The 22,237-nt window shown below is 44.6% G+C and overlaps 1 protein-coding gene across 1 annotated transcript in view; it reads left to right on the plus strand.

Moving 5' to 3' along the window:
* NTSR1 (neurotensin receptor 1) overlaps nt 1-22,237 on the plus strand; it is a 126,935-nt gene that overhangs the window by 4,990 nt on the left and 99,708 nt on the right. The gene's annotated exons all lie outside the window — the stretch shown is intronic.

The raw sequence follows: 22,237 nt of genomic DNA on the forward strand, positions 1-22,237 counted from the left end.
ACTCATCTTGTGTATGCCACCCCAGTATCAAATTGTACATTCTGGAAAGATTTTTAATTTTTGGTTCTAATAGTTCAGTCTCCAATTTGGATTTTTCTGTCTGAAAACCAACTTTCTTGTCTGCTTTAAATGTTTCATTAATCTGATGGTATTGTAACCAGTTTGTAACTTGGTCTTTCAATTGTTCATAACTTTTTAATTTGAAACTCTGTCCTTCTTGTATCAAAATGTCTTTATATTTCGGCCATTGTCGATCCAAGTTTTTACATTTATGTGCTTTAGCTTCCAAAGGTGATAACCATCTGGGTGTTTTGTTTTCTATAAAAACCTTATATTTCATCCAAATTTTATACAGAGAATTTCTAATTATATGTTTCTTGAAACCACTGTGTACTTTGCATTTGTCGTACCATAAATAAGCATGCCAACCAAAAACATTATCGTGTCCTTCTAAATCTAATACATCAGCATTTTCTAACAAAAACCAATCTTTCAACCAGCAGAAAGCTGCTGCCTCATAATAAGTTCTCAAATCTGGCAGGGAGAATCCCCCTCTATTTTTTGCATCTATTAAAATCTTATACTTAATCCTGGGTTTCTTTCCCTGCCAGATAAATTTCGTTAGATCTTTCTGCCATTTTTTGAAACATTCCATCTTATCTATAATTGGCAACGACTGAAACAAGAATAACATTTTTGGCAAAACATTCATTTTTATCACAGAAATTCTACCTAATAATGACAATTTCAATCTATTCCATATTTCTAGATCTCTCTTTATCTCATTCCACACCTTCTCATAATTGTCTCTATATAAGTTTAAATTATTTGCAGTCATATTAACACCCAGATATTTTACTTTCTTCACGAAGCTAAGCCCTGTTTGTAATTCCAATCTCGTACACTCTTCTTTACTCATATTTTTAGTTAAAACTTTGGTTTTATTCTTGTTTAACTTGAAACCTGCGACCTGCCCAAAATGTTGAATTGTCTCCAGTGCATACTTTGCACTGTTTTCTGGATCCTGTAGGGTTAAAACCACATCGTCTGCAAACGCTCTCACTTTATATTCTCTTTCTCCCACTCTTATTCCTTTAATATCTTCATTTTGCCTAATCATATTTAATAGGACTTCCAGGACCGAAATAAAAAGTAATGGGGATAGAGGGCACCCCTGTCTTGTTCCCTTCTCGATTTTTATTTCCTCTGAGACCACATTATTCACAATAATTTTTGCTTTCTGTTCCTGATATATTGCATTTATTCCATTCAAAAAATTACCTCCCATCTCCATCTTTTGAAAATTTTGTTTCATAAAGTTCCAAGAAATATTATCAAAGGCCTTCTCCGCATCAACGAACATCAAAATAGCTCTTGTATTACTTCTTTTTTCTAATCTTTCCAATACATCCACTATATTTCTTATATTTCCATTCAAATGCCTTTCTGGCAGGAAACCTGCTTGATCATTGTGGATGTATTCCTTCAACACACTCTTCAGTCTTTTGGCCAAAATATTTGCAAATATTTTATAGTCCACATTCAATAATGAGATCGGTCGGTAATTCTTAACTTGTGTTTTATCAGTGTCTGGCTTCGGTATCAGAGTAATATAAGCTTCCTTCCAAGTCTCTGGTGCCCTCTTCCCCTGTAATATTTCATTGCATACCTCCATCATTGGTTGAATCATCCAGTCTTTTAAAACTTTATAGTACATTGTACCAATGAATCACTTCTAAGCTGGGCAGTAGGACAGATGTCTCCTAGTACTCTTTGCTGGGATAAGATTCCTGAAGATTGACTTCCACTTGTTTCTCCTATACAAGTTGGGAAAGGCTTCCTACATGATCCAGAACCCCAGTCATTCAGCGAGGTTTTCCACTCTACACTAGTGGCAGGTTGTGCCTGAACTGAGAAAAGTTCCATGGCTATAATTACACCCTTTACTTATCCTCTTGTTCTTCCAGCCAGTAATAAGCATGTGTAGAGGGATATCCCTTTTGCGGCTTTTTTTTGGGGGGGGGGTGAGTTTCATGACTAACATTCCAGAATGCAAATTTTATGGGAATACAGGAGATTCGGAGAGGAACCATGTGTTTGCCTGAACTATAGTGAACCTGGTTGTTGTACTCCTTCCGAGTTAGTTTGTCCACCTTTGGTCTCCAACCTGCACTCAGCTCTCACCTGTGGCTACTAGAAGCGGCCAGCATGCGTTAGCGGCCACACCCCAGGAAACCACTCTGACGGGCTGGCTAAACCAGGTGAGGGTAGCCAATGGGTATCAACCCTTGCTGAGTTAGGGACTTGCATTCAAAAGACAGGCTTCTGTGAATCGAGCAGAGGAGATCAATAGTAGTTCCAATGGTCAAGAAAGCAGTTTCTGCATGCAGTGCCGGAGGAAGCCGCTCGGGCACCTGGGGCAGTGCACACAGGGGCAGGGCAATCCACACTGCGGGGCCTCCGGAGTCTGCCTACCTTCTTCCACTGAGCCGCCCTACAGCTGGGAAGGAGGAGGAGGGCAGACCGTTTGGGCAGCGCGGAGCCTGTGCGCGCCCAAGCCACTGTGTCTCTCCCAGGAGAGGCGTATGGCTCAGGCATGCTGCAGGCCCTGTGGTAGAATCATAGAATCATAGAGTTGGAAGAGACCACAAGGGCCATCCAGTCCAACCCCCTGCCAAGCAGGAAACACCATCAAAGCATTCCTGACAGGCATCGTTTCCAGGCCTTTGACCATTTTGGTTGCCCTCTTCTGGACACGTTCCAGCTTGTCAGTATCCTTCTTGAACTGTGGTGCCCAGAACTGGACACAGTATTCCAGGTGAGGTCTGACCAGAGCGGAATACAGTGGTACTATTACTTCCCTTGATCTAGATGCTATTCTCTTATTGATGCAGCCCAGAATTGCATTGGCTTTTTTAGCTGCTGCATCACACTGTTGACTCATGTCAAGTTTATGGTCTACCAAGACTCCTAGATCCTTTTCACATGTACTGCTCTCAAGCCAGGTGTCACCCATCCTGTATTTGTGCCTTTCATTTTTTTTGCCCAAGTGTAGTACTTTACATTTCTCCCTGTTAAAATTCATCTTGTTTGCTTTGGCCCAGTTCTCTAATCTGTTAAGGTCATTTTGAATTGTGATCCTGTCCTCAGGGGTATTAGCCACCCCTCCCATTTTGGTGTCATCTGCAAACTTGATCAGGATGCTCTGTGGTGTGTGCTGCCTGGCATTTTGTCACCCCCCTCAGTGGTGACACCCGGGGTGGCACGCACCCACCTCACCCCCTTTCCTCCGCCCCTGGCTTCACGTGCTGTAGAGGGAAGTGAGGGGCAGATGGGGAAGGGAAACTCTGATCCTAAACCTTCACTGCCTTCATCTTTGGATGAAGAAAATGCTAAGGCAGGCATCCCCAAACTCGGCCCTCCAGCTGTTTTGGGACTACAATTCCCATCATCCCTGACCACTGGTTCTGTTAGCTTGGGATCATGGGAGTTGTAGTCCCAACACAGCTGGAGGGCCAAGTTTGGGGATGCCTGTGCTAAGGAGTCGACCCTACAGAAATCCAGAATGGAGTCCCTAAGGCAGTTGGATGGTGTGATGTACTCCTCCTTCCAGCAACTCCTGCAGCCAAACGTCTTGCTCTGGTTTCCTTTGGACTGCATCAGTGAGGCCGAGAAGGATGTCTTGTCATCTGGGCTGCCCAGGACCTCCACACACACTGCCCAGGATTGTACCCCAAAGAGGACATTTTTGTGCTGCTGATGAAACGGTTTGACACGCACCCCTCCCCGGAGGCATACTCCATTGTCTTTTGAGAAAGACGTACGCCAACAACTCAGTGGGAGAACCACAATGCAAAAATTGGAGGGTATGAAGGATGGCTGTGTTTCGGTTCAAGGATTGTTTCAGGAAACAGAAAATTGGACAGATTTGCCTGTAAATGTGTGTTTTCCCCTCACCCCTAACTAGGATTGGGGGAGACTCCAGTTCAACTCCCCTCCTAGCCATGTCGCTTAGGGGTTCAGTCACTAAGCCTAGTCTGCTTCACAGAGTTGTTGTGAGAATAACACGGGGAAGGAAGTGATCATATGTGCTGCCTTAAATAACTAATAAATAATAAAGCTTTGCCTGCCCTCGCTTCAGAAAGAAGGCAGAGGCCTATCTTTCCCCGTGACTGAAGCAAGGAGTAATAGCAGATTTACTCCAGGAACTGTGCTCACATGTTTCCTGCAGTAAGAATGCCACTGGGAACGTTTTAAACTATTGGAGCAGGAAGCCTCTGCAATAGTCTTTAAATGCTCCAGGGAGCTCTTTGCTGCCGGACGTATTTTGTGAACAAATGTGACCTGGGGGGATTCCGTACGGTAAATGACAGTTGTAAGTGCAGTTCAAATGAGGGATAGCTACTCCCTCGTTAAAAATCTGCATTGAAATCTGCAACCCTTCTGATTCCAAACAAAGTTCTTTCTTCACAAATTACTGTTGATGCAAATCATCCACAACACGATAAAGAATAGCAGAGCAATAGATAAAAACCTAGACCCAAATGAGGCACATGAGAGATGAATGGAGGCAGAATTATTATAGAATTTAAGATGGGGAAAGTTATTGGGTGCCAACTAATCTTACCCTCCCTGCTCAGGGATCTGGCAGCTACAGCTTCCCAGACAAATGCCCCACCCAATCTCTGCTGAAAATACCACCAAGAAAAGGAGAATCCACTAAGACTTCCTTGTTCTATATTGCTCCAGAGAATGGGATTAGAATAAAGAGATGCAAATTCTGGGCTGCATCAATAGGAGTATAGCGTCTAGATCAAGGGAGGTAATAGTACCACTATATTCTGCTCTGGTCAGACCTCACCTGGAATACTGTGTCCAGTTCTGGGCACCACAGTTCAAGAAGGATACTGACAAGCTGGAACGTGTCCAGAAGAGGGCAACCAAAATGGTCAAAGGCCTGGAAACGATGCCTTATGAGGAATGGCTTAGGGAGCTGGGTATGTTTAGCCTGGAGAAGAGAAGGTTAAGGGGTGATATGGTAGCCATGTTCAAATATGTAAAAGGATGTCATCTAGAGGAGGGAGAAAGGTTGTTTTCTGCTGCTCCAGAGAAGCGGGCACGGGGCAATGGATTCAAACTACAAGAAAGAAGATTCCACCTAAACATTAGGAAGAACTTCCTGACAGTGAGAGCTGTTCGGCAGTGGAATTTGCTACCAAGGAGTGTGGTGGAGTCTCCTTCTTTAGAGGTCTTTAAGCAGAGGCTTGACAGCCATCTGTCAGGAATGCTTTGATGGTGTTTCCTGCTTGGCAGGGGGTTGGACTGGATGGCCCTTGTGGTCTCTTCCAACTCTATGATTCTATGAAATTGCAGGAAAGCAGATTTAGGCTTAATGGTAGGAGAACCCTCCTAGGAAGAAGGGGTCATTTGATGTTGGGGCAAACTTGCCTCATGCTTTTGACAGCCTTTCAGGTACTTGAAGACAGAAATCATGTCTCCACTTCACCTTCTCTTCTCCAAGCTAAACACACCCAGGTCCTTCGACCATTCCTAATAGGGCTTGGGTTCCCATCAGTCAGTGAGAAATGAGAAATGGCATGTGTGGCAGAATCAGTAAGGGGAGGCAGGATCAGTGCTGTAAGAGAGAGATAAAAGAAGGCATCCAATGCAAAAGGAGAGCAGTCACCTGGTATAGCACTAAAAAGAATTTAGGAGGAAGACTTGAGTGTTGAGATTGGCTTAGGAGAATGGTGAAGAATATGGATACAAAATAACACTAAGATTCCTATGAGCAAGAATTCATGGAGACATCCCGAAAGGAATCCATTGTTTTGCATTTAACACCGGGCAAATATAACGAGGGCTGGATCTAGACACATTTTTAAAAAAATCGCATTTCAGGAAAACGTGTTGTAAAACTCATAATGGGAAATCACGTTGCTGAAGGATCGAACTCTACAGCGCCATCTGGTGTCACAGTGTTATAACGCTTAAAAAAACCCTAATGTAGCTGAGTCCAATATCAGCCCTCAAGTCTCACCCAAATATTGGTGGGGTTTTAGCATCAAGGGTACCTTTTATGACATGTGGTAGTCTTGTGATGAGGCATCAAAGTTCTGCACTCTGGTTTTCAAGGGGATAAGGGAGATCACTCGACAATAAGGGTTGCAGAATCCACAACTGGGGTTGCTGTCCCTTTCTGACGAAGAGCAGAAAAGCTTACTTTACAAAGAACTGGTAGATCATCTCTGTTAGTGGCTGCTCAGCAGCTTGTCACCTGGAACTGGAAAACTTTGAACAACTTAACATTAGGCTCTGGTTGGCCACTGGGAGCACAGGATGCTGTACTGTGTGGGTGATCGGCCTGATCCAGCAGGCTTTTATTTTATTATAAGCAAATCCTTTGGGTGAGTTCCTACAGGAGTTCCTCAATGTGTGTTCAGATCCCACACATGCTCTTTGCTCGCGTTGCCTCTGTAGGGGAAAGCCAGGCTGACATGTGGAGGTTGAGGAGAATGGAATGGTGGACCATCTCTGTGCCCTGGCTATTCCTAGCTTTGGTTAACTAAATGGGGATTGAAAGCATGTGCTCCAAACAGGGGAAGTCAGAAACAGTTATTGGGTGCTACTCAGCTGCTTGATCCCATGCGTCTGGTCTAATGCTGTTTCCTCCTTTGGATAGGAGTTAAAAACAGCTAGAAAGGAACCCACCTGTTCCCCCTCCCTCTTTCCATCCCTTTAAGTTATTCTTTCTCTTGTTAGGAAAATGTCAAGAGACATCGAGTTAAACAAGCATCCTACTTCCTTCCCGCCTCGAAATTACATTTCTCTGCTTACATTGTCAGATCCACGCTCTATGGCAACAGATTGTGGTTGCAACAGCAGCAAAAGAAAACTAAAAAAAAAAGAAAAAAGAAAAGGAAACCACTTTGAAATGAGCAGAATTCTTGCGAGGCGAAAGAATAGCACTGAAGGCACAAAGGGTGGCTGTCTCCCAAGTACCATTTTCAAAGGAGGAATTCGGCGTCTTGTTAGCTTGAGGCCGTTCTGTTTTAAAAAGCAGCAGCAACTTCTGGGAGCCTTAAAGTGGGGGGTGGGTGGAAATGCAGTCTCTGTGCTGGGGGGATATGAATGTGCTATGTAAAATGAATTCAGTAATGCTTGCTGTGCTTCTGGGTGATTTACTGCTCTGGATCTGCCCCATTCCATAGGAAGGAATAATCCTGCTTCATACCTGCTCTGCATCAGGCATGACTGAATAGCTCGATCATTCCAATGTTGGGACACACACAGCAAAATTATCCAGTCACTGCTCTGGTCTCATGTAGCGATTTTGCCAGAGTAGATGGTCTACTCCAGAGGTCTCCAAACTATGGCCCGGGGCCCGGATATGGCCCGAGGGACTCATTTATCCATCCCCCAGCGCCCCCCAGCACCTGCTGCCTCTGCCCGCTCTTACCGCCGCAGCGTGGTGCGGCTGTCCACTTCCGGGTTGGAGGAGCACCAGAAATAGCTTGAGCGCATACGCAAGCATTACTTCCGGTGCACATCCGGGTCAGAGGAGGCCCGTGCACATGTGCACAAGCTATTTCCAGTGCTCCTCCGACCCGGAAGTGCGTCAGAAATAGCGTGTGTGCACGTGTATGGGCGCGCGCTCCCCAGCCCTCCGGCCCGCAGCACGATCGGCGCTGGAGACACCGGCCTGAGGCACGGTAACTTTGCTGACCCCTGGTCTACTCTGACTGACAGTTCTTCAAATCCCAGGCTAAGTACCTTTACCGTCACCTGTTGCCAAGGCTTGTCTGCATGCCAAGGATATGCTAAAGGCTGGCCTCTGTCCCACATCCCATAGGAAAGACTCTCTGGATCATGAAGAAACATTGGCGATAGGATTCTCTGAGGATGGATCAACTATACTCCTTAATACTCTGAAAGCCAACCTTTTCTGGCATGCACATGAAATGTGACTCCAATCTTAATGCAGGAAAGAAGCATGCTTCCTTTATCATGCATTTGGGTAACCCTGCTGTGACATCAATGGAAGTCAGGGGGCCATACTTAAAAGCTCTTAAAATTGGCATGATCCAGAACATCAGGTCACACCCCACCCTGTGATCTGTCAGAGTTTATAATAATAATAATAATAATAATAATAATAATAATAATAATAATAATAATAATAATAATAATAATAATAATTTATTATTTATACCCCGCCCATCTGGCCGGGTCTCCCCCGCCACTCTGGGCGGCCTCCAACAAATACCAAAATACAGTACAGAGTCACAAATTAAAAACTTCCCTAAACAGGGCTTTAGTTTGCCTGACTTCATTTCCTGTCCCGTGTTACCTTAATGTTTCGCCCTGTAAAATGGGGACAAAAATTTGTGTAAATAAGAGCACACGGAAAAATGGAAAATCTGGTCTAGCATCCAGTTCTCACAAATTGTCCAATCAGTTGCCTACGGTAAGCTAACAAGTAGGATCTCAAAAAGGGGTTGGATGGTCATCTGCCAGAGATTCTTTGGCTGCATTTCAGGGAGTTAGCCTAGATCAGCCTTGGGGACCCTTCCAACTCTTTCATCATGTGATACTATGACCCAAGTACAACTGTGCTCTCCCCAGTTGTAGATTCCCAGCAGTTAATATCCGGAGGCATCCCGTCTCCCACAAGAGAGAAAGAACACGATCTAGACAGACGTTTTGCCTTGTTCTTTCAGGACGGCTGGTTTCATTATGCCTCCTTCGTGTGCAGCCCTGCAGATCTCTTCCTTCTGCCTTTTAATTGCTGCAGCTCTTTACTTTAATGGAGTGCCTGTAATCCAGGTAACTTGACATGGATCAATAAACCACTGGCCTCCTGTTGAGTAAGGCATCCGATCCCTCCCTTCCTTTCCTTTGCATTTCGGATTCTGCGGTCTCAAACTGAGATAGTCTTCATGTGCAGAAGCAAGCTACTTGATCAAGGCCTGTCATTGACTTTTTGGCTGAGCAGTGAGAGATATGGACATATGAAAGTGATTTACAATGAGGATGGTGAAGCTGGGCCCTCCACTGAAGATGTTTTGAACTACTGCGCCCATCATCTCTGACTACTGGCCATGCTGATGGGAGTTGGTGTCCAACGTTACTTAGAGGGCTGCAAATAGGGAGAGACAAATGTATAAATTTCTCATTTTAAAAAAATCTTATGCTCGGTTCTACGTATTTCCACATCAGTTGGCTATTTTTAAAAAAAGTCCTCATGAAAATTCGTCAATGTTTTAGTTCAAATTACTCCAAATATACACACTTTTCTGTGCATTTCCCTCTAATATGCTCTCCCCAGGGAGGCTCACCTGGTGCCTTTAGACACCAGTCAAAAATATTCCTCTTCTAATTAAACAATCTAATGCCTTTTAAACTCTGTGTGCTGGGAGGGGTTGCTGTTTTTGTTTGTCACTATGGTATTATTCTTATGTTTTTATATTGTAAACCACCCTGTGATCCTCAGATGAATTAATTGATTAATTAATTAATAATCGCAAAGCAATTTCCCCTGATATAATGCTTTTTTGCTCATTATTTTCACTAATCTATGCCTTTTAAAGAAATGTACACTCTACCCAAATTTATGCATTTTTGTACATACTATTACTTGGTCCATGGATTGCATTGCAAAATTCAGAGAGGAGCAAATTTCAAAGGATAACTCTATTTCAATCTGCAAGTGGTTTTCAAAAATGTGTAAATGTTAGGCTGGACTTCAAATGTTCCATCCCTTGGCACAGGCTCCCATCCCTTCCTTACAATGAATCACACCAGCCTGCCTCTAGCCCAGAGTTGCATATTTTACTTTGACTAGTAAAGACTTTCCATGATCTCAGGCAGGGATCCTTCCCAAAATTCTTGCCTTTAGATGCTTTTAATTGTAGATGGCAAGGACTCAACCTGGCAGTGACATAGTGCAACAGACACATTTGGGAGCACAGCCCCAGTACTTTTTTCACAGCAGAAGCAATTGCCTCATTTGCTGGAGCAGTAGTTGCCACCGCTGGACCACAACTCCCATATCTTTGACCATTGGTCACACTGGTGGGGGCTGATGGGAGTTGGAGCCTAACAATATCTGCAGAGCGATAAGCTACCCACGCCCCAGCAATGCTGAGTGTCAGGTGGCAGAGGATCCAACCCCTATGGCAGGTTGCCAGGAACGGATAAGACAACGAAAAGTTCTTACCAACTGCTTTTTATTCAATATTCACAGAGAGAGGCTTGGAAATGCAGCCTCTTGGAATAATGGCATTGCCCTGGGTGAGTCTCCACCCTCTCCCTCTCTCATGTGCCACAGCTATGGGTGCTGAAAAGTGCCTTCTGCGTTTGAGCTCTTTGCTCTCCTACTTTCAACGCTCTCCAGGTTCTGGGAGTGGGGGGTCTGGAATGCTTTCTAAAGACACTGTGTCCATCAGCTGTCGCCCCTCTGGTGCTTCTTCTTCTTCTTCTTCTTCTTCTTCCTCCTCCTCCTCCCCTCCCATTATTTCCAGCTCCCCCCCCCCCATCTGCCTCTGAGCTGTGATCTTCCTCAACCCCCTGCTGTAATTCTGAACTGTCTTCTTCTTCTCTGGAAGGGTCAGGCTGGGGAGGCAGTCTCCACCATTCCTCCTCTGCCCAGTCCCTGACACTGAGCAACAGCAGAGCCTCAGGATCTGTCTAAGTGCTGAGGATTCTGTTCTGCACTGCATTTTTTAAACTTAATAGAAATGTTGGAGAACAGCACCAAAAGGAACAGCGAGGTGAGAAAGAATCAAGCTTGTGGATCTGAATTCTGCCTTCCTATGGCATAAATCTTTTATTCGAGGGAAGGCTGTGTGATGTCACATCACAAAAGAAAGGCAGCTTATCTTCCTGAACGTGCATGGCATTTCCCAAGAATGACTAATCCTACCCTCATTGCACCAGGAAGCCCGTCTTGTGGCTGGATAGAAATTAAATAAGTCTTTGCTTTCACTACTTTATATAATCACTTGGCTTACTGAGCTTTGCCAGTTCTTACATAATTTTGTGTATGTGTCTGTTGATTATAAAGCATTTGCTTTTCCTTGCAAGCCGTCCGTGGCAGGGAATTTAAAAAAGCAAGGAGGGTTTTTTGTGGGGGGAGGGGGCGCAGATGGAGTTTGCAACCCCACGTTTTCTTTCTCCCCAATTTCCATGGAAGTTTGCACAAAAGCAGAAGGGCAGAAGTCAATTTTGCTGGTCCTTGCTTGTGGAAGAGACCAAGCAAATCTCATTCCCAGCTTTAATCTTTAAAGCAGCCATTTAATTGACTCCTTCCGTTCCTCGAACACTTTCATTATGGTGCCCTTCAGACATGATTGGCTTCCAAGCACCCGGAGGCTGTGTGTGAACAATGGAACCACATGGTTTGAGCTGAGTGCATGGGTGGACTGATTACGGGATGTCTGCCACCCCACCTCCATTCATGTTTTGACTGCTGTTAATTTAAAACAAACAAACAAACACGCTATACCCAGACAAACTAAAATTCTGTGCCAAAAAGTGCTGGATTCTGTGACCAGTAGGCCTTATGCCTAGAATAGTCTTGGCAACAGTCCCCCTGGGCTGAAAATGCTGGTGGTCACTGCCAGGTCAGTGAATGGCAAAACTACAGCCAGGGGCGTAGCAAGGGGGGGCATAGGGGGTGGACTGCCCCAATTTCCATAATGGAGGGGGTGACAAATTATCAAGGAACAATTACTGCCCTACTAGAGTGGTTCATAAAAAACTTTTTAAAAAAAGTCTGCTCCAAAGGTCTTATCTTACTATACTAGGGATTATATAGCTATGTATGAAATTTCATGCATATCGGTTAATATCTTGACCTTCCTCCACCAAAATAGCTGTTCACTTGGCTGTTTTCCTATGTCGTGAAGGCTGAAATTTCAGTTCAGAGAACACTTACTGTTCCCAACCCTAACCCTGTGGAAAGCCATCTAATTAGACTTTAATTTGATTTTGAGATGTTTTTAGGAGGTAATTTAATTATTGTTTGATTTTATACCAAAGTTATGTATCTGATGTTAGCCACCCTGAGCCCGACTTTGGCTGGGGAGGGCGGGATATAAATAAAAGTTTTTTTATTATTATTACTTGTTATTATTCCTTTGTAAGAAAATATGAAATAACGTAAAACCATTTTTGCAGGGGGGGATCAATGGGGGTGGTGACAGTAAATTTTCCGCACCGGGTACCACCTGACCTTCCTGCGCCTCTGGGGGGGGGTTGACAAAAAAAATTTTGCCCCCGGGTACCAATTTACCTTGCTACGCCTCTGACTACAGCTATGCAAGGCTTGACTCTGAGTAAGCATGTGGCCTGTGTTGTATTTCAGAGACCTGGTTAGATGAAACTGGAGGGGAGGGGTAGTCTCTCTCATCTCTGCCCACCAGGATTCTCTGTACAGCAGCAAGCAAGTTCTGGGGGGCAGTGAGGTGGAGCTGCAGTCAGGGGCAGAGTTTGGTCTTTCAAATTTCAGCAGTGCTCTATGTGGGGCCAAAATTCAGTGCTCCCCCACCTCTCACCTTCCATTCTTCTCCATCCACTATGTCATAGTTGTGATGCCCTGTAGCACCCTGTAGTTTCGGTACCCACTGCTGTGAAAGCAGTTGAGCTGCCCAAAATCCTCTTCTGCTGCAGCGGTCGATTGTTACTGTGCCCTTCCTGGCCAGTCACCTTCTCCCAAAGGCTGCTGAGTTCAGGGGCGCTGACTTGACCCCCAAATTGAGGGGGCACGGTCACGTGACATGGAGAGCGATCTTCACACTTGCTCGTCCCAGCCGCAGCCTGGCTCCCAGGCTCCTGAGCTACTAGGCAGAGGCTGGGGCACATGGAGAGTGCCTGGTGGGGGGTGGGGGGAACCCCCTCAATATTGGGGGGGCAGGAGCCCCTTGCGCCCCATATACCTGGTCCCCTGGCTGGGTTCAAGTGAAGGTGGGTGGCAGGGACAGAATAGGGACTTGATTAGTATTGTTGTTGTTGTTGTTCAGTCGTTCAGTCATATCCGACTCCTCGTGACCCCATGGACCAGAGCACACCAGGCACACCTATCCTTCACTGCCTCTCGCAGTTTGGCCAAACTCATGTTAGTAGCTTCGAGAACACTGTCCAACCATCTCATCCTCTGTCGTCCCCTTCTCCTTGATTAGTATACCACTCTGCTAAACCACTGAGCCTCTTGGGCTTGCCGATCGGAAGGTCAGCAGTTCAAATCCCCATGATGGAGTGAGCTCCTTTTGCTCTGTCCTGGAGCCTGCCAACCTAGCAATTAAAAAGCACACCAGTGTAAGTAGATAAATAGGTACCGCTGTGATGGGAAGGTAAACAGCATTTTTGTGCACTCTGGTTTCTGTCACAGTGTTCTGTTGTGGCAGAAGCAGTTTAGTCATGCTGGTCACATGACCCAGAAAGCTGTCTGTAGACAAACGCCAGCTCCCTCGACCTGAAAGCGAGATGAGTGCCGCAACCCCATAGTCAACTTGGATTTTACCTTTTACTGCTATGCTGATTGATAGTCTCCCTTCCTGAGCTACCCAGAGTGATCTCTGGGTTGGTGCTGGAGTCCCCATGGTTTGTTGGGCCAGGGGACTTTAACAGTCATGTTGAGGCTCCCCGGTCAGGTCAGGAGTGGCTCAGGATTTCATGGTTTGCCATGACAACCATGGGTCTGTCCCAACTAATATCTGGCTCCACCCATCCTGCAGGCCACACTATAGTTCTGTTGTCATGGTCAGATGCACTGGAACTCAGTCTCTGCACAAGTCAGGGAGGGACAATTAAGGTGGAGGCTGATGAATCCGGATGATTTCCTGGTGGCCCTTGGGGAGTTTTCTGTTTTCTCTTCAGGTGATTTTGTTGAAGCCCTGGTAGAACTGTGGAACGGAGAAATGACCAGGGTGCTGGACATGGTTGCTCCTGAGTGTCCTGTCTCACAGAGTGGCGCCAAACTACCTCCCTGTTTTTCTGGGCAGCTGGTGGTTTTCTAGGGAGCATGTGATTTGGTAACTAAAGTGACAGTGGCAGAAAACTCTTATTTTGCTTATGCCCAACAGACAGGAAATTTTCTTCAGCCAACCCTCTGTCTTTGGAGTTTTCAGTCAGTGTTGACCTCATGCTTTCAAACATATCTCTGCACCCATACGGACTAGAAACTTATGCTTATTTTTAAAAAGTGGAAATTCCCAGGAAGTTAACCTTGTGTGTGTGTGTTTTTCTGCACCCTTGGGTTTGTGGCTTCTGCACTAGCAGACACAGCCCTGCAGTCTGGCTCTCTGAGCAAAAAGAGACGTGAAGTTACATGAATGCACACATTTTATGGGCCTGGTTTTTTCCCCTCTTATGTAAATAGCAGTCACAGATGTAGGTGAGCTCAATGAGAATTAGGACTAGGTTGCATGGGAAGGAAAGCAAATCCTTTCACACCATGCTGAAGCCTCAGCCAGGGGGTCCTAGAAAACAGCATTTTAAACTTTGTGGCTCCAATCGTAACTGATCTCCCAGGGCTAATAGCAGGGAGGGGGGCAATTTTCATTGGGACTGCAGCATGGAGAAAATAGAATAAACTCCCTCTCCCTCTCATGCAATACCCTGAATGCCCCCTTCCCTTGACTGCTATTTTCATGGAGAAAATCAGGCATGTTAAATGCACACGAAGCACACAAAAGTAATGTCACATCTCTTTCGGTCTCTGTGTGGTTCCTCTTCCACGACTCACCTTTGCAACAGACCTTTGCCAAGCCCTCTGAGGTCCTAAGGCTCTGGACAATTTAAAAAGGTGTGAGCAAATCAAGTTTGTTTTGCTAGTCTTCTTCAAGGCGATCTAGGTTTAAAGTGCTTCTCTCTGTCTGTCTCTCTTCTGGGGTGGAGGACACAAAGCTTCCAAGAGAATTTCCAGCTTTTAGCATGTTTTGCTCCCAGCAGTCTTTCCTGCGATTCCATGTGGCTCCTTGCATAGCTGCATTTCCTATATACCCCACTTACTTAAAATGCTGCCTTCTTAAAATGCCACGTTAAAAGGAGGCAGAGAGGCAGCCTGACGGCTCCCTCTGAAAGAGCGACATACTTTGGGGACCACCGTGGACCAGAATGACCTCGGGCCTCTCACTCCAGATAGAGGCAGGCACTGGGTTTCTTTGGTATTGCTCACACAGCCAGGGAACTGGGAGGAATTGAGGACAGCCTTCGTCGATGTAGGACATCCTTCCTCAACTCGGCGCCCTCCAGATTGCAACACTTGTCATCCTTGACTGTTGGCCATACTGGTTGGACAAGGCTTGTGGGTGATTTTCAGGGAAGGGAAAAGACTTTCCTGTTCTCTTTCTCCCCGCGTCATTGTGAGCAAAACAGCCCAACTGGATCAGACCAAAGACTTATCTGCTCTCGCCTTCTGTTCTCGCAGTCAAGATGGCATCTTGCACAATCCTCACTTTGACCCTGGGTTATTGTGTGCTGAAGCATGGCAGGAATGGAGGGAACAAAATGCCCCTCCAACTTTGAGACATAGGGGGGGAGGGGAAACCATTTATAGAAAGGAATCGTTTCCTGCAAAGTAACACAGACATCAAGCGCGGGTGGTGATACCACTTGAAGTTGCTGCAGGCTGTAATTCCACAATGAATGATTTCAGGAGAATGGCGAGGCAGTCCATCAACATCCTCCCACAGAGAGGCTGGAACATTAAAGCTGAATTGACTAGAAGTCTGACTCCCGGATCATTTCCTGAATTCCTCCCTACTTCGGAGCATTGCGTAAAAGCTGTTGGAAGGGGGGAAAGGTTACACCTAGACGTCAATTCGAATCATTTCTAGCAGAGTGCCCTTTCCTTTAAAAAGCAAAACCCAACAACAACCACATAATAGGGGGGAGGTTATCCAGACAGGCTGGCCTTTTGGGGTACCCCATTCCAACTCCTTCCTGAAGGGCCACCCAAAATAATTGCCACCACTATTAAATATTAGAGTTACACCTGCAGGTTCTATCTGCTTTCTGCGGTTCCGCTTAGCGTTGGAAAAAAAGCATGTCCCAAGTTTCCTCCCGTGTGAAATGGGTGCAGTGCTCTGTTGATTTCGTGGTGAAGGGGAAGAAATTTTCCCCAAATCATTCAGGAGCGGATGCTGCCACTGGCCTTAGCATTGCAAGATGTCTGAAGATTTCTGCATTCCCCCCCCTTTAAAAACATGCATCCTGCATCACTCGCAATGCTGCAAGGCCCTCTTTGCTCCTTGTCGCATTCCCTGGCCATGCTAAGAACTGTGGGCAGTGTGAAGTGGTAGAGAAGGCTTCAGACCAAGAAACGATGGAGAGGACTTCAGACCTAATTAGGTAAGGTAAGCTACAGCTCTTGCCATAGGAGAAGGGAAGGACCATAGCTCAGTGGTAGAGCACTTGCCTTGCATGGAGAAGATCCCAGGTTCAGTCCCCAGCATTCCCGCGTAGGGCTGAGAGAGATCCCTGTCTGAAATCTTTTTTCTTTTTTATAATTTTTTATTATTATTATTTTCCTCCTTGCACAACGTTCTCAACATTACAATATCAAACCATAAAACTTTCTGCTCTGCCGAGCTTACAACTCCCCTCCCTCCCTTCAACAGGTATTCCATTTCAAATCCAATCGCGCATTTTAGGTCTTTACCCTGTAGTCCACATTGTAGGATTTATTTCAATCCTGCCAATTTTTTTTTTTACAATTATCATTCAAATAAGCAATAAATTTACTCCAGTCCCTTTGGAATTTCTGATCGCCCTGGTCTCGAACCCTGCAAGTCAGTTTGGCCATTTCTGCAAATTCCATCATCTCCGTCTGCCACTCCGCAATGGTAGGTACTTCTTGTAACTTCCACTTTGGGGGCAACGAAGTTCTCGCTGCAACTGTGGCGTATATAGTCTTTGGTCTACCTTCGCAATCTCATTTCCCATCAAACCCAGCAAAAATGCTTCCGGTGTGTGTGTGTGTGTGTGTGTTTTGGAGGAGGGGTTCCTTGCACCAACATCTCCTTTTTCTTTTTCTTTTTTCTTTTTTGAAAGCCCCTGCAAGATTGTCACTCTTCCCAAGCCCAGGTTCTGGCAAAGTTGTTCGGGGGGGGGGGGAGAAACTACCCCCTGCTGAAAATGCAAATTTAAACATGCAGATACAAATAAAAAATCAACACACACACACACACAGGGTCCAGCACCCGCCCTGTGGAATGTCCTCCCACCAGATGTCAAGGAAAGAAACAGCTATCTGACTTTTAGAAGACATCTGAAGGCCGCCCTGTTTAGGAAAGTTTTTAATGTTTTATCATGTTTTTAATATTCTGTTGGAAGCTGCCTAGAGTGGCTGGGGAGGCCCGGCCAGATGGGCAGAGCACAAATTATTATTATTATTATTATTATTATTATTATTATTATTACTGCCGCTACTACTATTACTATTAGTATTATCTTTTAGAAAGGGTATTCCAAACTTGTTTCCAAATTTCTGAAGATTATTTCTATATTTATTAAAGTGTTTCTATACTGCTATATCATAAAATGTATCTCAAAGTGGTTTGCAGCAATAAAACCTAAAGCTGTACAATAAATACCATAAAAGGGTTAAAAACAGACGGCAATTAACCATTATCAGTGCAGTCTGCTCAGAAGCAAGGCAATACTGCCAGGTAAGGGTGTCTAGGACTGAAGCATAATCTCACTACTGGCAGTGATGGGATAATGTTTCTTATCCCTTCGGATTTCAGTAGTTGGCCAGCAGGCGCCTTCAGCCTTTTGACAAATCTCATCAACATTCATTTCACTGTACCCTTAAAATACCAACGGATGTTTATCTGACCAAGATGCTCCCAACTGCGCTATGATTTTGCTCCTTACTGAGCAATACTGGTCAACGTTACTTGCTGTCAGGGCTGATGGATGGACAGCACCCCAAGTGTCAGCAACTAGTGATTCAGTGAGCATTTTAATGTGGATTTATCTAATGCACATTCAAAACGCAACTGCCCTTTGAAATCTGTGTGTCTCCAAATTTTGCAAAGCAGTTCTCCAAACCAGCACCAGCACCATAAAATATTTCCAAGTATGCATTGTTCTGTACAAAAGTTGGATAATTTTTTTTTTTTTTAAATCCTTCCATTAGCACCTTGGAGACCAACGAAGTTTGTTATTGGTATGAGCTTTCGTGTGCATGCACACAAAAGGTATCTGAAGAAGTGTGCATGCACACGGAATCTCATACCAATAACAAACTAAGTTGGTCTCTAAGGTGCTACTGGAAGGAATTTATTTTTAATTTTAATTTTTGTTTCGACTACGGCAGACCAGCACGGCTACCTACCTGTAACTAAAATAAAAATGGTTAAACTAAAGGATTGTTTTAAAGTCTTCCATAGACAATGGACTTCCGGCGGCGACGCCATTGCGGGTGGTCGTGGGCTGCTTCGGCTGCGAAGCGCCCAGTCCATCCCGGGGGTTGGAGCCCCGCTACCGCAAAGCGGGGCTCCGGTGGGGTGCGGGAAGAGCGTCCCGCACCCTGGGCTCCCCGGCTGTGCCCGTTGTGGCTCCGAACCCTTCCCTCGCTCCCCCTGTAAAGGGGGAGTGGGGGTGAAGGGACGACGGAGCCGGGCTATAGGGGACATGCCCCAACCGGGATGTAAATGCGGCGACAAATCCCGAGATGAGCGTCTAAGTTCTACCTGTCATTAACGATTTGAAAGAACCCGGTGGTCGTGAGTATTTGACTGACTTTTTTACCTTTGGAACGATCCGGGGGGAAGAGGAAAGGCAGCCTGCCTCCCTCCCTTCGGGAGAAGGAAAGAAAATAACCAGTTTAAGTGACTGCTGCTACAACAATGGATATAATGTGTCTGAAATTTGAAAATTGAGACTGCTGAGATCTCCCTTTGGGGATTAAGTGGGCAGAAAATATCTCCGTTTAAAGTTTTGGTCTTTACGCTCTGGCTTCAGAAAAATGGCGATGGAAAATTTGGACTGATGTGGGAAACAATTGAAACAAAGGGAGGAAGAGACAGGAACTGAAATTTGACACTCACCCCCTCCCCCACCATGCTGGACTTTGTGTTTGAACTTGTTTTGAACTCTGGATTAACGGAGGAAGAAATGCTTACTGTCTTGAGGCTGGAACTGCTTAATCGGAAATTGAAAGTCTTGAGTGGGATAATAAATAAGAAAAATCCACTTTCCACAGAGGAGGCTTTTCAAAAGTTTTACACAATGGAAGGAAACTTTTGCAAAGAGTTAGAAGGGATGCTTGAAGGATGGTCTGAAATGTCTGGGCGACTCCGGGAAAAGGAACCGTTCTTTGGGGGTGGCAGTCCCGGAACGGTAAAATTTATAATATCCAGACCCCGAGGTGGGAGCTCGGGGGCAAGGGACGAGGAATTAATATATTTACAAGAAGAAGAAGTATGGTACAAAGAAGCGGAGGAGCCCAGAAAAGAGATGATGTGTATCCTGAAGCTCGATGCAAAGTTTGTTGTGAATGCTGCCTGGATCTGTGGACATCTGGGAAAAGAAGATAACTGGAAGATTGGATCTGGCGCAAGACAGAGAAAGACAATGGACAGAGGGGGTGTGGGGTGAAGTACTAAATGTAAAATTTAAATGGCTTGTTATGGTATCTGAAATCAGAGGGTGAAGGTTATTAATTGTAAGTCTATCTTGATTAAGTAAGGAGATATTGAGATTTTATGTTAATAGCAGCATGATAAAGGACAGAAGAAATAAGTTTAGATTTTATAAGAATACTTTGTTAAGATTTAAGCTAGAATATGAAGATTAAGATAATGGTGTTACTTTTATTGGAAGTTAAACTCTTTGTTTTGTTATTTTAGAGAAAAGTTGTTATGGAAGTAAAATATAGTTTTAAAACCGAAGGTGAAAAGGCAGGGGAAGTCAAATATCAAGATTCGAAAATAGATTTTTTTTTCTTAGGTATATAAACAAGAAGAAGAATCCTGGCAATATATGTATCTGTATTTGTTATGTATTTGTAGGTGTGGGTTAGGGTCTGTGTTGTGCTATGAAAATGCTAATAAATTCTTCATAAAAAAAATAAAAATAAAGTCTTCCATAGACAATGATAGCACAGCCTCCAGCTTTTTATTTTGTACACAGCCAGTTTAACTTCAAAAATCAGGCAGTAGGAACTAGTGGCAGAAGCAGCAAATACCAGGGCAACAGGTATGGAGCCGAGATGTGGGCAACTGCCAGAGATAGAGGGATCTGTCCATTTCATTCATCCTCATTTCTAATTTTCCCCATCTTACATTCAGTCCCAAACATTTCTGCATCGAAAAAGGCTAGCATTTTAGTGTGATCCCCCCCCCCCGAATACATATGTTTCCATGCAATTTTGTCTAATACATTTCTGCAAAGTATTTCACTGCCACCCCAATATAACACGACATTGATTTTTATGGACATTTCATGGATCCCAGTATAAGCATTTTTGTAGACATAGGTTGGCGAGAGAACTGCATTGCAAAATTCAGAGACATGTGCATTTTTAGGGTTTTTGCGTTTTGGTTCTCATATTGTTTCAGAAAGTGCACATCTGGTTTTCACTGTGAGCTGAATCAAAATTCCCTGCTGCCATCCCCACCCATTGCAATTAGGCTTGGGGGGAAAAGCCTTCTGCTGTAGCCAAGACAAGGTTAATGGTGGCACAGGGGTTTTTTGTGGTGGTGGAGTCACAGCATAAAGGGAAGTGATATAGTTTCTCTTCCCAGCTGTGACCTCTCCCAAAAACAGCCCTCACGTTGCAATTAGACTTTTTTTTTTAAAAAAAAAAACATACTGTTTAAGGAAATGTGTTTTTTTCAGAGCCTATTTGCAGTGGGAAAGGGATTGTGGGGGAAAACAGGGTTGTGTCAGAGTGGATTGCAGAGGCCCTAGTGGCTGGATCCAGCCCTCAGACTGCTTGTTCCCTATGTTGATGCACAATGGTCCCCATTGATAATTGGTGCATTAGGTCTCAACCTTCTTCATTTTTTAAAAAAAATTATTTATACTTTTCAAGTTTATGCATTCCACTAATTTTATACATTTCATTAATTCTACAATCATTTGGACATTTCAGAACTTGACTTTCTCCCCCCCCCCCTTTCTGTGGTTCCTTACATTTATTTTTAATATCTTCTGCATATCCAAATTATCCAAATTTGCTCATTTATTCATCTTCTTTAAACATATACTCTTCTGAAACTGCAGGTTATTACAATAATCCTGCCAGTGTTTTTATCTGTTTACAATTTATCTGTAAATATTCAATAAACCTTTCCCATTCATTTACAAAAAGCTTGTCATCTTGATTTCTTATTCTTCAGGTATGTTTAACGATCTCTGCATATATTTTTTTTATCCATTCTTCCTTTACCGGGGTTTCTGCTTCATTCCATTTGGGGGCAAGTAATATTCTTGCCACTGTAGTAGCATACATGAATAAGTTTGGTAGTTCTGTCCCTAGAATTCCCAAAAGAAAAGCTTCTGGTTTTTAGGCCCCCACCTTCTTGAATCTGAAAGTGCTGCCAACATATCCTAATTTGTCAGTCGGGCCCCAGGGAGAAGATTCTGTCTGCATATTAAGAGCATCCATACGGGTTATTTCCTCCCGTTGCTGTAATGGCGCATCGTGAATATCGCTGAGGTGGTGAAGTTAATGCTGCTTTTGAAACGCCTCATAAAGAAATCAGATGACAGATTGATATATGAGTTCCATTTTCATCTGGGAAGAATTCTGTTACCATTTAAGTGGCATTCTTTGTTTGGATACTGTCGATGAGAAGCCAGAGAAGTGTTTCAGGGATGATGGGAGGTTGCAAAGTGAGGAGAAGTGGAGGTAGCAAATTCACCACTGGTGCCACTAGGCAGATACTTCCCCCCACCACCACCACCAAAAGCATAATAGAAGGGACAGGAAGCATTTCCCCAATCTTTTCTCTGTAGTGGCCTTAACTATCCCTCATTTGCATTGTCACTTAAGTTGTTGTTGTTGTTGTTGTTGTTTAGTCGTGTCCGACTCTTCGTGACCCCATGGACCAGAGCACGCCAGGCACCCCTGTCTCCCACTGCCTCCCGCAGTTTGGTCAGACTCATGTTGGTGTCTTCGAGAACACTGTCCAACAATCTCGTCCTCTGTCGTCCCCTTCTCCTTGTGCCCTCCATCTTTCCCAACACCAGGGTCTTTTCCAGGGAGTCTTCTCTTCTCATG

This window comes from Lacerta agilis, chromosome 6, assembly GCF_009819535.1.
Source record: "Lacerta agilis isolate rLacAgi1 chromosome 6, rLacAgi1.pri, whole genome shotgun sequence".
In the NCBI taxonomy this organism is placed as follows: Eukaryota; Metazoa; Chordata; class Lepidosauria; order Squamata; family Lacertidae; genus Lacerta; species Lacerta agilis.